This window comes from Pipistrellus hanaki (assembly GCF_964339955.1).
Source record: "Pipistrellus hanaki genome assembly, chromosome: 12".
NCBI classification, from domain to species: domain Eukaryota; kingdom Metazoa; phylum Chordata; class Mammalia; order Chiroptera; family Vespertilionidae; genus Pipistrellus; species Pipistrellus hanaki.
The window spans coordinates 6,859,435-6,875,888 of NC_140514.1; the positions used below are offsets into that span (position 1 = coordinate 6,859,435).

At 40.3% G+C, this 16,454-nt stretch overlaps 1 protein-coding gene across 4 annotated transcripts in view; it reads left to right on the forward strand.

Moving 5' to 3' along the window:
- Window positions 1-16,454, forward strand: part of TDRD15 (tudor domain containing 15) — a 545,892-nt gene that overhangs the window by 461,543 nt on the left and 67,895 nt on the right. For all 4 annotated transcript variants that reach the window (XR_014796493.1, XR_014796495.1, XR_014796496.1 and 1 more), the window contains one exon: window positions 13,860-14,048. The gene's annotated coding sequence lies outside the window, so the exon portion shown is untranslated. The remainder of the gene's footprint in view (window positions 1-13,859; window positions 14,049-16,454) is intronic.

Consider the following 16,454-nt stretch of genomic DNA (forward strand, 5'->3'; position numbering starts at 1 on the left):
GTTTCAGTGAACCAGATGTAAGATGAGAAGTCTTCAAATGGAGCTGGTAATAAACAGAAGCATACTTTGATTCTGCTTTCATAAACACCTTATTTTCTACATTAGAAAGGCTTGAGTAAAGTTACAATAAACCTAACTGAATTTGGCTCCTTTAATTTTCCTCTGATGCCTTGTTTTGACTTCAACCATTGTGGCTTTGACCTGCAGTTTATGGAAACAATTTAGATCTCTACACCAGCCTTAGTAGACAGGTGATAGTCTAATGTTGACAAAGCACTCATTACATTGTAGGCCACATTCTCTCATACGTCTCTACATGGAAGATTTTAGTACTTTCATGTATGTAATTATTTTGATGAATGAGAGAAGATCATAAAATTGAAGATCGTGGACTTAACCAGCAGGCTTATTTATGGTTTGTTTTTTTTTTTTTAATTTAACATTTCAGACCTGTGTATGTTATTGCTTTATATCACATGTGTCAAACACAAGGCCCGCGGGCCAAATCCAGCCCGCCAGGCCTTGCAATGTGGCCCACACCGCGCTGTCAACACTGCACTCCGCTGTCAGTTTATGACATTGTCAGTTTATGACTGTTCAGTAAACCATTCGGCCCGCGATTTAGGCTGGATTTTAGATTTTGGCCCCTTCTCTGCTTGAGTTCAACACCCCTACTTTATATCATCTGCATACTGTAATTAATATAATTATTTAATAGCTACATTTTATAGAATTGTTTTTGTATCCTATATATAGACATAAATGATATATTTTTTTATTGAAGCCATTCTATGTTGCCAGGCTGTAATTACAATGAGGTGTTTAAAAGTGAGAGATTAATGATGTTTGAGGTCAAAGTGAATACTTTATTAGCCTACCTAGTTCATATCTGGCCATCCATGGCTTGAGTCTGACCCAGGCAAGGGATGCCTGCCACCATGGAAGCTTGCCCACGGCACTGTGCTTGACTTTGCTTCCTTCTTAGTCATTATTCTTATTAGCTTGGGCTATGTAGCAAATATATTACCATTGAGTTTTATTTCTGCCATTCAGAATGGAGGTCACATAGCATGAGTCTTCACAACCATCTTTAGGGAATCTTTGTATGTTTTAATGGGATTTTCAATAGCACTTGAAACAAAGTAGTTGGCTGTGGAAAATAATTTTCAGAACATTGACTTTCTTAATTCACATAACATGATCAATTCGGGAAAATAATATAAATTACATCATGATGGAGTTGATGCGCCTCGTTTGATTTTTTTTTTTCCCTCCAGAATATGAGACACACCAACCTAAGCAGGCATATACACAAACTGGGATGTGTTCAGGAAAGAAGACAATCCAGCCTAGCAAGCATCCACCTAAAGGCTCACATTGAGCCAGTTCGTGACCCCAGCAGTAACCATTTTTTGAGCCTGGTGCAATTCATGTGTTATTGATCGTACCATTGCTATGTTATCAACATTTTAGAATCAATCAACATAAGGGCACAATATCCAGAAGCAACGATGTTTCAGTTTCAAGGAGGAAGGTGTGAGAGAGCGCTTTAAAATAAGGCACGAATCAGCGCGGAGGGACTGGTCAGGATCACACATTCTGTGTCTTTGGGAAATGTTTTTCTGTGTTGTGAAGCCACATGGAGCAGTGCCCTAGTGTTTTCCATCCTCCACTGTGCTCCGTTTGGGCCCCATCCCCGTGAGGAAGGTAAATGTAGGGACGTTATTTCTCTTTATTTATTTTTAAAAAATATACTTTATTGATTTTTTTACAGGGAGGTAGGGAGAGGGATAGAGAGTTAGAAACATTGATGAGAGAGAAACAGAGAAACATTGATAATCAGCTGCCTCCTGCACACTACCTACTGGGGATGTACGTGCAACCAAGGTACATGCCCCTGACCGGAATTGAACCTGGGACCCTTGAGTCCACAGGCCGATGCTCTATCCACTGAGCCAAACCAGTTAGGGCCATTGTTTCTCTTTAAGTTACAGGCCCTGCCATAAAGACTCGGTACATTTTCCCTTCCGCCCGGGCCAAGGGGTGCTGCAGAGGTAAGCTGGGACCTAGCCAACGTGGCTGGCAGCAGTCTCTGAGGCACCTGGGACGGAATGCTCTGCTCTGAGTACCCGTCATGTCGGTCTGTGAAAACCCAATTCCAATGAACCCCTCTCTTGGTGGAGACATGACTTTGGATGAGCTGCGAGTAGGCAGAGGATTATCAGGGGAAGAGTGATACGGAGCATCTGTTCCAGCCCCCGCCCTGGCGGCACTGGGGTGTGAGTGCTTGAGGAGCTGCTGACATAGTTCTGCACTAATTGTCTGTGCCACATCCCATGCACTGGGTGTCATCGTAGCAGCCCTCTGTCACGGAAGCAAGTCTATGCAGTTTTCACAATATAAAGATCATTGGTGGATTTACCACTGTGTTATACATTTTTCTGGACAACCCTACACAATGTTTATGTAGTAAATTTAACTCAACAAAGCGAACATCCAAATGAACTGACTGGGTACTTTGATAAGACATTATTTGTCTTTAGAGTTACATTCTATTAAAAACCTCTTCAAATCCAATCCAGCAGATGTCACATTTCCCAGTTTCGTTACAGATGAATACACGGAAAATCAGAGATACTGAATGACTCCCCCAAAGTCACATAGCTATGAGGTGTCGAGTGGAGGGGTGTCAGGATGAGCTTTTCTCATTTCCGTTCAATCAGTCACTGGTATGAAGGAATTCCTGGCAGCCGCTGGTTGGCACTCTGGTGTTACCATGGTGTCACCATGCTGTCGAGCCTGCTCAGGTCACCATGTATATGTAGTGTTGCACTCCTGGTATATGTAGTATTGGTGAAGGTACACAGCCTCTGCTCTGTAGGACTTTTTACTAACTCAGAGGACTAATTTCTCAGCCAAATAGCACTACATCTGGTACAAAGAGGGGTGGTGTGGCTACAGAAGCAAGGATGCAGATTAGAAGTTTAAGGAGCCGTCCAAATGCTGGTATTCACATTTTTATTTGTTTTTAATTTAACTTTATTGTTGAAAGTATTATGTATTACAGATACCCCCATTGACCCCTCCCACCCTGTTCCTGCCCCCTCCTTAGGCCTTCATCACACTATTGTTTGTGCGTGTGGGTTATGCATATAGCCATACAAGTTCTTTGGTTAATGATAGTCACATTTTTAGAGTGTGAGCGGAACAGAGAGGAGTTGCTTATAGAAGGAGCCTGTCATTTCACTTGGCTGAGGCCACTGGAAACATGCTAACCGCCAGCACTGAGATAAAGACCAGTCCAGGGCTTGGAGAATGCTTCCACAGAATCGATAAGTAGCAAACTGAGATAAGAGGTCAATGGAGAGAAGTTATGTACAAAGTAAGGTCAGGAAGCCAACCCAGCCCAGTACAAGAGAGTGCACATGAACCACTTGCGCCAGAAAGTGATGGATGCTAAAGGAACCCTGGGTGTGTTAAAAGAACATAGGATCTAGCTCGTAAGAACTTGCATTGATCAAATCTGGGACAATTTTGTCCTCAAATTTTTTAAATGATAGTAATGGATTATAATCTAATGAATAATGCAATCATTTATGAGCCCAAAATGTGATGTAAAGAAATAAATGAAACATAAATAAATGAAGAAAGGAACAGTCTTCCTTACAGCGGAATGTTATCTAATAACTATAGAAATAATGGTGTTAGAAAATCAGTAAAGAATGCTAAAATTAGCAGGTGAAGGTCTGATGAGCAATAGAGAGGTTACATCACATCCACCACAAATTACTTAGTGTTTCTTCATCCGTCACATTGATTAAAAAGGCAACATAGTAATCTTGGTGTGAAGGTCAGCCATGTGACCAGTGGTTCAAAGCTAATAGCACCAATGTACCAATCCTGGAGGAATGGCTGGCATGTGCATTTTGCTACGATACAATAAGATACACATAAAACTGCATAGTAATACTTTTGCCAAAATGTTTAAAATGCATCTAAATAGGAGTAAATATTGGACAAACTAAAACAAGGTTATTTCTACTAAGTAACCATCATGTGCTCTTTAAAATACTAGCTCAGGCCAAGAAAAATGAAAAATGAATAACTGTTTCAGATTAAAAGAGAACACGGAGAAGATACCACTAACAGCTACATATGATTCTAGACTAGATCATGGACTGGGAAACTCTCTTTAAAGGAGTCCAATAGAAAAATTGATGACATTTAAATGTGGATTCCTAGTTATATAATAATATTGCATTGTATCAATTCTTAATTTTCTGATCTTGATACCTGTACTATGATTATTTAAGAGTCTATCCTTGTTCTTAGAAAATACATACTAAAGTTGTTGGGGGAAATGAATATGCTGTCTTGAACTTACTCTCAAATGGATCAGAAAAATAATAGAGTATATACAGTATAATATAATATATTGGAGAGGGAAATAAATAACGATAAAACAAATGGGTCTGAATATTAATGATTGGGAAGTCTGAGGAAAGTTTATACGTGAGTTTCTTGCACTATTTTTGCAATGTTTCTGTAGGTTTGAAATTATACAAAATTTAATATGACCAAAATTAGGTACATTATGTTTCTGAGTATATTCCATCACAATAAAGCCTGAAAAACTACATCTAATCTGAAGAGTTAAAACAATACTGAAAGCAAATAAAACAGTGAACTAAAAGATGTATAAGCTTTGTTCAGATTAGTCACATAGACAAAGAAGTTTGTGTTAAGACAGTTTGTAGAGTTCCTTGTTTATTTTTTTTTAAAGATTCATTTGTTGATAGATATGTATTTATTGCCACTTTATCGCACATTTTTTAAATCTTTTTTTTCTTTTTCTTTTTAAACAATACCCTTTAACAATTCATATAATACTGGTTTGGTGGTGATAAACTCCTTTAGCTTCTTTTTGCCTGGGAAGCTCTTTATATGTCCTTCAAGTACAGCACAGGAAATATAATAAATAATATTCTAATTACTATGCATGTTGTCAGATGGGTACTAGATTCATCAGGATGATCACTTGTAAGTTATATAATGTCTAATCCCTTGGGTACACACCTGAAAGTAATATAATGTGGTACATCAACTGTGCTTGAAAAATAAAAATGATTTAATTTTTTTAAAAAAGTTTGTAGAAGTATGCCGATAACCATTTTCATGCTTCAATAACTGGAACCATCAGAAATCTATATCCTTCCATTGTAAAATAGGATCATAATAACTAACTTGCAAGGTTTTCTGGAGGTTGTATAAAATAATAGATATTGCCATTTAATATCCACCTCCATTGTCTTTCTCAGATTTTCTTCTGAGGCCAGCTATAATTCTCTAATTTCACCTCAAGGGCATTCAGTCTTGAGTCTCTGAAAGCCTTTCCTGGGACTCAGGCTACCATTTATGACCCATAAGAACCAGCTCCTCTTATAACCCTGAAGGGAAGAAACATAACACTTGAGAATTAAGATAATAACGAACACTTTTCTTTCCATTTCAGAATTATTCAAATGTGTAGTCAATGGGTCCCAGTGGAAGCATATTTCTCTCTTTAATTTCTGCCTGAAGACTTTGTACCACATTTCTCCCTTAGAACAAACATGGGAAAGTGTTCTGGGAAAAGGAGTCTTTTAGTGAATCAATAAGTAGAATGTTTTCTTTAAAAGGACTACAAATTCTTTCCATGTTTTTTTTTTCTTAGTAACATGGGTGCACATGTTTAGAATCTAATTAGCCAAATTAGTACGCTCCAGTGGCAAAGAAGTGAATAGAGAACTCAGATTTTTGTCATTTCAATATTGCTTATCAAATGGGTGTTTCTAGTGCTTGGTGATGTTTTAATTTTATTCTACAAATGTAGTGAGCACTATGCTAAAAGGTAAGGGGGTACCTTAAGAAGTAGAAACGCATCCTTCACCCAAAATTATTCCACCCATAAGATATATTATGCAATCATAAATCATGAAAAATACAAAACAAAAGAACTCATGATACATGCTGTTGACTATAAGAATTTCAACTGGGACAAATGGTGCAATCAATAGAATTCAGGGATCTGAGTGGAAAGGGAAGAAGTGATTAGAGATTTCAGATATATACTATGTTAGAATTATCACCAGGCTCCTGGGTAGTTTCATCTCTATCACTTCTGGTCATTCTAGGCATTGAAATTATATCTATACTTATCAAATTATTTGTTCAAGCATTTCAGGGTGTAAATTTATTAAGAAGTGTTCATCTCTAGGTTTGGGATATGTTGGTGAGCCTTTTGTTGTTCAAACAGTATCTCTTGAAATGATGCACAGAAATGCCCCGTGGCTTTGTGAATGCTGTGAGATAGAATTTGCCATTTACAACCATCAGCTCCAACCCCCAGTCAATCCAGTAGAAGACCGGAAGAAAATAAAACTCAACTCTACATTTAATAAATATTTGCTGAATCAAATCAGTTTTTACAGGATGCAGAATGCAGCATGGAAATAGAACTGGCTTTCCAGCCAGGAAACTGGAATCTAAATTCTAATTCCCCCACTTTGAAAATATGTGAGCTTCCTTATTTGTCTTTAAAATGAAAGCAGTAATGCCTCCGTGTGTGACCTTCCAGGACTATTACGAAGGTACAATTGAAAGCATATACATTTATTTTCTAAATTGTAAAGGATTGTGTCTCACATGTCAGAATAATTCCTTACTTTTCAGTAAAACCATATTAGCCATGTTTTTCATTACCAAATGATTGCTTATTTTATAACTTTTTATTTCTTTAAGTTTCCTGATATTTGCGACTGATACAGACATGGGAATAAAGCATAAGAGAACTAACACAACTGTTTTTCAGAAATGGGCTATTTGGAGGGTCATTGGGGAGTGAGGGCAGGAGAGACCACAGAGGACAGTTTCACAGGACAAGTGTCCTGGAGGGATGCTCATAAAACTCATCAAACTAATATTCCCTCCAATGAAAGAACTCTCCTGGAGGCTGTGTCTATATAGCATTGTAGTGGGGCCTGCCACTTGGGTCAAGTGAAATCCATTGTGGCTATTATTGTCTGATCCAAACTCTATTGTGTTTGGACTAGCTACAAAAAATAAATAAAATGCTCTTAAGAGAAAGGTGACCAAAATCTAAGCTTTGAAAAGGCAAGGTTTTGTTCAAATAAAAATGGACCCCCAGCACTTAGGACAGTTTGGGGTACTAATAGATTGTTGGGTTAATACCAATATGTGTTCTGGTGAACATTTCTGCTCAGTGGGGTAATCCATACTGGAGAGGGGATGATCCATAGAGACCCTCTCTCTTTGAAGGTGTGACTATTAGGGGACTCATGATAAAGAATTCAATATTATAGTATTTCTTGGTTGGTACCTTGAATACTTTTTAAAAATGTTTTACTGAGGAGATATAGTCTCATGTAAGAACTGTTTTGTTTTGTTTTCATGCTGGAACCCCTTACTAATGTACCTTGGGAATACTTTGTCCTTGCAAACTTCAAGAGCCCAATTATTACAAAGAGAAAAACAAATCTTCCCCTGGGTACTCTGTATGAAATATACCATTTAGTTCAATACCTTTCCTACTATTGTAGCAGAAAGCATTTTGTAAAAACCCATGTGCAAGCCATTTGTGGAATGCATTAGCAGAACATTCACGCTGGAAGAGTTGGGCCCTGACTGAATTTTGTCTCTCATCAACAGCATTAAATGATACCATAAATGGCCAGCACAGTAAAACAATGTGAATGAGGTCTCTTATGAAAACAAAAGTGCCTGCACTTTTGAATATATCCTCACTTGAGAATATATTTCCATTGATTCTTAGGGAGAGTGGGAGAGAGAGGGAAAAACAGAGAGAATGATTGGTGAGAGAGAAGCACATTGATTGGTTGACTAGTTGTCTTCTTCAGGAACCCAGACCAGGGCTGCAGGATGGGGAGGAGTCTACAACCAAGGTACATGCCAAGGAACCCTTTGGTCTGCAGGCCGATTCTCTATCCACTGAATCAAACCAGCTAGGGCAAAGTGCCTGCACTTTTAAAACAAAGTTCTGGAATATAAAACTCTGTGACAACCAAGGAGGAGGCTTAGAACAAGGAGGAGAGAAAGGAGAAGATGGACTAATAAAAAGAAATGATCTTCTAACTTGAGAATTACAAAATCAGTACTAGGAAACAGGAGTAAAATGCAGGTCTAAACCACTTCATTACAGAGCATTTGTATGATAATTAATACAAGAATCACAATGCAATTATTTCTGGATCTCACTTGTAATTTGAAAATATCTATATACTCCCAAATCCTGTGTTTGGCAAACAGTATGAATTTCACATTCAGTCCTGTGTGCTCAATCATTTTCAACTAAAGCTTTGTCATCCTCATGTTGACATTTAAGTTCTAATTGAAGGGGAGGCTGTAAGACTGAGTGTACCTGGTGACAACTCTAGTGACCAGGTACTTGCAAAGACTGAGCAGCCCCTCTAAGAGTGGTGTCCACAAACAAGATATTCAGTTGTGCCCCATTCTTTCCACTGTCAAAACCTACTTCCAAGATCCTGCTCACATCTAACTTTCTCCACAAATCTTTTCTCATTTATTTTGGAACATGTAACCTTTTTGTGTGCTGAATTTCCATGGACTTTATTGTCTACAGTACTTTCTTGTTATATTTTGAGAACTTATATTACTATTAACATGTTATCTTTTTTGTTTCCTCAAAGGAGAGTGATTACTTTTAATATTTTTCCTGGGGGTGGCAGGGGGGAGATATCCCTCATTTAATATTTAACAGAAGTATCAGAAGGATCAGGATCAGAAGTCAATGGATGAATGTAAACTAGCCTACTGGCACTGTGTTTAGACCAATGCTTTCTCTGGCTGTATACAAGCAGGAGAAAGGTGATAGAGGCATCGCCAGGGGGTCGAGGAATTTTCTCTGAGATCATGTCCAGAGTCCAGTGCAAAAGAAGTGCCTTTAAAGCTACTGGCTTAGCAGTTGGAATTGAAGTAGCCTTTTAGGAAGCAAAAGGAGAGGTGCTCTACCTCATTTCACCAGCATCAAGTGCCTAGTGAAGTGGGGTGGATGACACTCTGTCTGAACCACCAGACCGGAGTCGGAATGGCAGAGATGAATGCAGGACTCACTTGTGCATGACTTAGTAGTAGCTGCTGCACATTGTGGTTATGTGATGAGTCTGTCTAATAGTTTATTCTGCATGAGCCATTTCAGCCACAGGGAGTTAATGGTCATATCTGGATATGTCAGCTTAAAATATTAGCCTAGATTAGCAGAAGTGTCAGGGGATGGCTCCAGGGAAACCCCCACTGAGTTACTCCTGTAGGAGAAAAGCTACTATGGAGTAGCTTTTTGGAGTAGTAGCGTTACTGTTGAATTTTGTTGGAAAACATCACTTACAGAGTGATCTCCCTTAATTACTTTATGCATCTTCCTTCTCCTATTGAATTGCTAGGCTCTGGTCTAAAAGAGGTCTATCATGCTAAAGAATTTAACCCAGACCCATATAATTTTCTGTTTTGATAAGGATATACATTAGATTTGAATCTGAAAATGCAATATAGCCCATGAGCATTTCAGGATGCTGTTTTACATTTTATATTATTCTAAATTATTAGGTACAGTATATACCAATCTATTCAGCTGAAAAAGAAAAAAGAAAGAAAGAAGATGAGTTTTTACATATATATATATATATATATATATATATATATATATATATATATATCTATATATATATATATATCCTCCAAACCATGCTCCTATCAGAATATATAGTCCTCGCAAAAAAATAACAACTAATTATGTGGTCTCCGTTATAAATTTTCTACCATTATTTCAGATGACTATTCCTTGTTATCTTCAAAAGGTTATACAGCATTTGGAATTCAAAAGGGAGTTGTTACCTGCTATCTTGCATAAATCTCTAATAATTGCAAATGGAATATATTATCGTCAGATCCAATTGCTTATATCCAATCTTGTCTCATTCCTGCATTTGTAAAGGTAAATGCATGGTATCTTGCCTCTTATTTTCTTGGAATAAAAAAGCGTGCATATAAATGAGAGAATCCATGTTGTGGGGTTCCTTGCAGATTGTCTTTTTCCATCACTGTTCTCAGACAAATACATTACACTGAATGGTGAGAAGGGCTGGAAAGCTTTATTAACTCTAACTGATATATAACAACACACTCTTTTTTTAAAATGATGTGTGGAAAACAAATACCAACTTTATTCCTACTATTCAACAATAGAATTACATATACACACACTATTTGTTTGATTGCTCCCAGATTCTGTAAGGTCTTAAATTAATTGATTATTGTGAGGTTTTATGTTGAAATCTCTTTGTCAGGGTTTTTCAGAGTGCCAGTCTATTGGAACTCTAATTTGCATACTAGTAACAATGTAGATTAATAGAGTAGAATTACCTAACTCCAGCTAATAAGCATGTATTGAGTGCCTACTCCTTAATCACCACTGCACTAGGTTCTTGGGGGTTTGGAGGCAGGAAGACAAGCAGGGCCCTATCTCTGTCAAGTTCACAGCTGCGTTTGAAAGAGACTGAATAACCTTAATGCTGAATATCCCTTGGGTTGCAGCAAGTATAATCAGAAGGGGAGTTGGACAATTTCGAGGTTAAGTCTGACTCATAATCAGAATCACCAGGGGATATATAAAAGAATAAAGATTGCTAGCTCTGTTCCAGACTTACCAACCCAGAAGAGCTTGGGGAACATACCAAGGATATGTGACTTAAAGTGCTCCCTGGGTGAGAATGAGGAGCAGTCAGTTTGGTGACCACCAGACCAGGTGACTTTTAATGGCCTCTGAAAGCTTAGAAGTCTCTTATTATAGAACTAAATTTGGGAAGCTTAAAATAGAGAACAGTGTTGGTGGGGCTGGGAGTGGGGAGAAAGCGTACATATTCAGGCTCATCATGAATGAACCATAAAGCAGTCTTCTCAACTCTTTTTCCAACCAGGCCAGTGAAAATCTATGTTTCAGTAATATGTCTAGCACTCACAAGAGGGCTCCCTGGGAAAAAAAGGATGGGGGAAAAAAGTACACCACAACAGTAACAAAGCAAGATCCATTTAGATCCACCTCCATGATGTACTTATTTATTGCAAAACACATTTGCAATGCATTCTGGGTAGTTTTTGAATTTTTTTTGAGCCCCATCTAAAGGGGTTTATGCTGAAGGAATGAGAACACCAGATATTTAGTCTTTACCATCTAAACGTGAGCCTAAATGTTATTTTAAGAATATATGGTAACTACCGAAACTGGTTTGGCTCAGTGGATAGAGCGTCGGCCTGCAGACTGAGGGGTCCCGGGTTCAAATCCGGTTAAGGGCATGTACCTTGGTTGCGGGCACGTCCCCAGTAGGGGGTGTGCAAGAGGCAGCTGATTGATGTTTCTAACTCTCTATCCCTCTCTCTTCCTCTCTGTAAAAAATCAATAAAAATATATTTTTTAAAAAAAGAATATATGGTAACCTACAATATATGGTAAACAAAAAAGACATTATTTTCTTAGTCATCTTTAGTTTTTGATTTTTCCTTCTATATAGCTTGTCTATTTTCTCTAAATTTCTAGCCTACGTCACACTCGAAGGCTTAGCCAGTGTCCAGACTGGACCTTTTCAGTTGCTATATTCTATGGCCCCCAGTGACCTTGAGGAGACACCAATAAGACCACTGAGAGTTGAGGAAGTATTTCTCAAGTATCCATGTCTGAACCCTGTACCTGATTCTGTGGGACATTTATTCTGTGTTTGATCTATTGGAAGCCCAAGAGCCAGGCCATTTTGGGGGCCTGTCGGCCTGACTCAGCGATTCTCCCCTGTCTGATCACTTAGGAGTCAGAGTTACCGCAGATTTCTCCCTCCCCCTCTCTCTTGGCGGTTCTCCAATGACATTTTATTCAGGAAAAGTCCCTGGATCCGTGTTAGCCTCAGGACAACATTTAAATTCAAGTCGCTGGAGGCATTCAATCCCTGCAATCAGGGTGTTTTCCTCCCAGCATCCAGGGCGAGGCCTGCTCAGGCTCGCACTCTCCCCCTGCATGCCTGAGAGGTAGCTGCTTGTGTTCCGTGGGCAGGACTTAAATGCCGTTTTCTGGTGGAGGTGCCTCCACACCTGACTGCTCTCTGCCCGTGGGTCCTGTCAATGCCTTCCCCATCCTGTCCTTCATCACAGAGCAGGCTGCACCCATGAGACGTCAACATCACGTTTTGATTGGTGGCACTGAGCTTCCTGTGTTCCTTGGGGTAGAAATGACACTAATGTGGCTTCGTGATCTGGTACTGGGATGATCTGAGTGGAGAAGAGCTAATTTATTGGCCCCGGTTGCCTATTACCCAAGTCACATGGTCACCTGGAGCAGAAGTGGCAGGGGCATAGTTAGTCACTGCAGCCAATTCTGACATTAGCTGCAAAAGCAAAGAAAATAATCCCCTGGCTTCTGAGAGCTCACATATCAGCCGACAGATTAAATATGAGAATTGTATTATTACCTGAGTGGAAAAAGAAGGTAACTGAACTGTACAAACTCATTTAGAAGTGCATGGATTCTGCCTCGCAATGTATATTGATTGGCTATTGTGGGGCTTAAAACCTTAATCTGTTTTGCTAACATAACAGCATGCAAAGCTCTTGGGTATATACTTTACAGCCATACATAGCACTGTACAGGGTGATGGCAACACCCAGTTCAGTCTAACAGTGAGTCAGTGAGCACCTGTTCTGGCTCAGGTGTCACACAGGGCTGAGCCGGTGGGTCAGAGGTGTGTCGAATCTCCTGGGGCACTCCAGCCGCTCTTGAGGTGCTCCGAGAATTCTGGGCTCTATAGAGGGAAATACGTGTGGACAGAGCATAACCAGCAGCATGAACTATTCAGGAGGGCAAAAAGGCTGGAGAAAAGTAAGATTTTTTTTTTCAAGCCTCAGGGCTGGCATGTCTAGGATGGGGGCTGGGGATGGAGGGAGTCCAGGGGGGTTAGAGGTGGAGCATATGTCTGAGGTCATCTTAGAAGATACTAAGCAGCAGTCATGTGAGATGTGACAAGCACGACTGTACTCCCCCACACTCCCTGAGATGGCAGCTTCCACACAAATATCAGGCACCCACCTCCTGGGGCTCTGCTCAAACACAGAGCCATCATCCCATCGGAAAGCACACACTGTGTCTGTCTCTCCAGGAAGTCCCAAGATATGTGCAGTAGGCAGGATTTTAAAACGATCTCCAAGATCTCCACATCCTGGTGCTACTCCTGTGATTAGGTCCTTCATATTTTGGAGAAAGAGATTATCTGCTCACACAAGTCCTTTCAAAGCAGAGAGTTTCCTGCTCTCAGACTGCAGGCATAAGAGAAGGTCAGAGTGATCCTAAGGGTGAGAGATAGTTAATGGACCTCACTGATTTGAAGAAAGGGCTAGCTGGGGAGGAATGCAGGTGGTCTTAGGAGCTGAGAGGCTCCCAGCTGGCCACCAACAAGGGAACAGGGACCTCAGTGCTACAATCCAACAGAACCGAATTCTGCCAATGACCAGATTGAGCCTGGAATTGGATTCTTTCCCCAGAGCCTCCCGGTTAGAGCCCAGCCTGACACACACCCTGATTTTGGCCTTCTGATGCCCAAAGTACAGAACTCCATTAAGACTGTTTGGGTTGCTGACCTACAACACTGAGAGATGACAAATGTGTATTGTTTCATGCCACTGCTCTTGTGATAATTTGCGATGGGGCAACATAAAACTGGGATACTATACTGGGATCATGCTGACACCTATTTCCTAACATGTAGCTTCACTTGTCTGTTCCTTAACAGGTACATCCTAAAATGGCAATGACCCCCAAAAGAGAGCAATGCTGTCTGCATGTAGACAGACGATTGGCCCGCCTCTCCATCCTTACAGCATTGGAGCTGCTATTTCAGAGGCGAAGGTTGCAGCATGAACCCACCTGCTTTCCTTCATTCATCCCACTGTTCTGGAGACAATCAGCACGCAGGAGGAAGGTAAGTGTAGGAACCTCAGGACAAGACCATGGCCCAAGGCCCTGGCCTTAGATCCAGTTCCATGTCTTAAATTCTCTTTGCAATCACTCAGTGAAATGTCCTTTTTACAATCTTCGTTCTTGTATTTTGATATGTCCATATGACTCTGGTACACTTGTGCCTCCTCCCCTAGAAGAGTTGGTAATCTGCATAGTTTGTTTTTATTCAACTTATTTTTATTCCGTGGAACACTCAGAGTGGTTTTGAGAGCCTGTGAGGACAGTTCCATACGTTTACCACTTCCATAGCAGACATTCCAGATGGCCTAACCATTTAGGACAAGAAACGCAGATCGCTGCCACGAGATTTTTTGGAAGACCTGCCATTTCCTCAGTATATGGCTGGGATGTGGGCCAGACCCCTGAAGGCTCAGACTTCTGCTAATACCTCCTTTTTCTTGCCGGGTTGCCAGAATCAGAGGAAGCCCTTTTTATTTTTTTCCCCAACTGAATGAGGTTACACCTTCAGCCTGAAACTTTCTGTGGTCTTTGGGGTCTCCTTCAGCTGCCCCTTCCCGGGAGCTGGTTGATCCATCTTCAGACTCCTCTCTCTTCTTAGTGCCTGCAGAGTGGAACTCCTTCTCCCTGTCCCCCTGCCCCTGCCAGAGGAATGAAGAAGCTCCACTTAGAACATTTGACTTGGTGTTTTCTGTGCATTTGAGTCCATTCCATGCCACGAAAATGGTCTTTGGCATCCCTAACTTTCCCCTACTCCTCAACTGGTATGGTATGATAGAAGGGCCCTCCTGCAAGGCCTTCTGGTGTGCACTTGACTTAGCCAGGACAGCACTGTCAGGCAGACAGTTAGATTTCCTTATTAAGCCTTAGACACAGCATCGCAGCTCCCCAGCTGGTAAGGGGCCCTACTGAACAATTCTGGACCATCGAGCCTTTCTTGTACCTGAAACGCTGCCCAATCATGAAAATTACTTTTTGGAAGTGGTAGGAGATATGCATTTAAAAGGCTGTGGGTGGCTCTTTCATGGAGCACAAAAGAGGGAATGGACTATTGGACAGCTTTACAACAAACATAGCAAACAACACCTCAACCAGAAACAGGGACAAGGTGAGGGGCATGGGTGGGGGCGGGGGGACTCAGAGCTCTGAGGCTGTACACCTGGAGGGTGGAAACCAAATATGTAAGTGTCCTGCTGTTGAACTGGAACAAGTGACTGCCACACACCTTTTCTCCTTACACTAAAGGGACGGCAGGTGTTTGTTCTTCTATTTTACTGGTGGTGAAACTGAGGTTAAGAGGGATTGGTTTTACTTCTAAGCCCTAGGGTGTCCCCAGTTGGGTTAGATTGTAAATGCCTGAGAAAAGGCATCTTCTGTGTTCTCAGTTTCTCTGAAAAGCTTTATGTTTAGTCACCTGATGAATTGTGAATTATCGCTTTTAATCAGCATACACTGTCATTTCCCCCCTCCCCCCAATTCACTCAGAAGTTTCTGGCATCATTATACAATTAAAAAAGATCACAATTTCAGTGCTTGGGCATCTCTTGGTATCAATAGAATTAATGGAACATAAATTAATATCTCGAACAGCTGGATTTTTAAATTAAACTGAGTGGGGTGGCGTTGGTGAATGAAATCATACAGGTTTCAAGTGTACATTTCTGTGACACATGCTCAACATAGTGCATTGTGTGCTCACCAGCCAAAGTCAAACCATCTTCATATTTGGTGCCTTTTTCCTTTACTCCACCCACACCCCCTTCCTTTGGTAATCACCGTACTATTGTCTATGTCTATGAGTTTCAGTCTTATATCCCACATATGAGTGAAATCATATGATTCTTAGCTTTTTCTGATTTATTTCACTTAGCATAATATTGTCAGAGCCCATGCATGTTGTTGCAAATGGCAATATTTCATCTTTTCTTATGGCTGAGCAATATGTAACATCTTATTTACCCAATCATCTATCAAAGGACACTCTGGTTGTCTTCATGTCTTGACCACCATGAATAATGGTGCAATGGACACAGGGGTGTGTATATCTTGGCGAATAAGTGTTTCTAAGTGTTTCAGCTAGATACCCAGAAGAGGGGTTGCTGAGTTATATGGTAACTCTATTATTAATTTTTTGAGGAACCATCATACCATTTTTCATAGTGGCTGTACCAGTTTATATCCCACCCGCAATAAATGAAGATTCCTTTTTCTCCACAACCCCTTCAACATTGGTTTTTATCTGTCTAGTTTATGATAGCCTGTCTCACTGGTGTATTTAAAGGTGGTTTTATTTTTGGTTAAACTATTATCTTAGCCTTTTTTTTAATTCTGAAGCCAAATTGTAGCCCTTCTTGCTTTTTTACCAATCCTGAATAAATTATCCTGCCTTAGTAAATAGTGATATACAAAA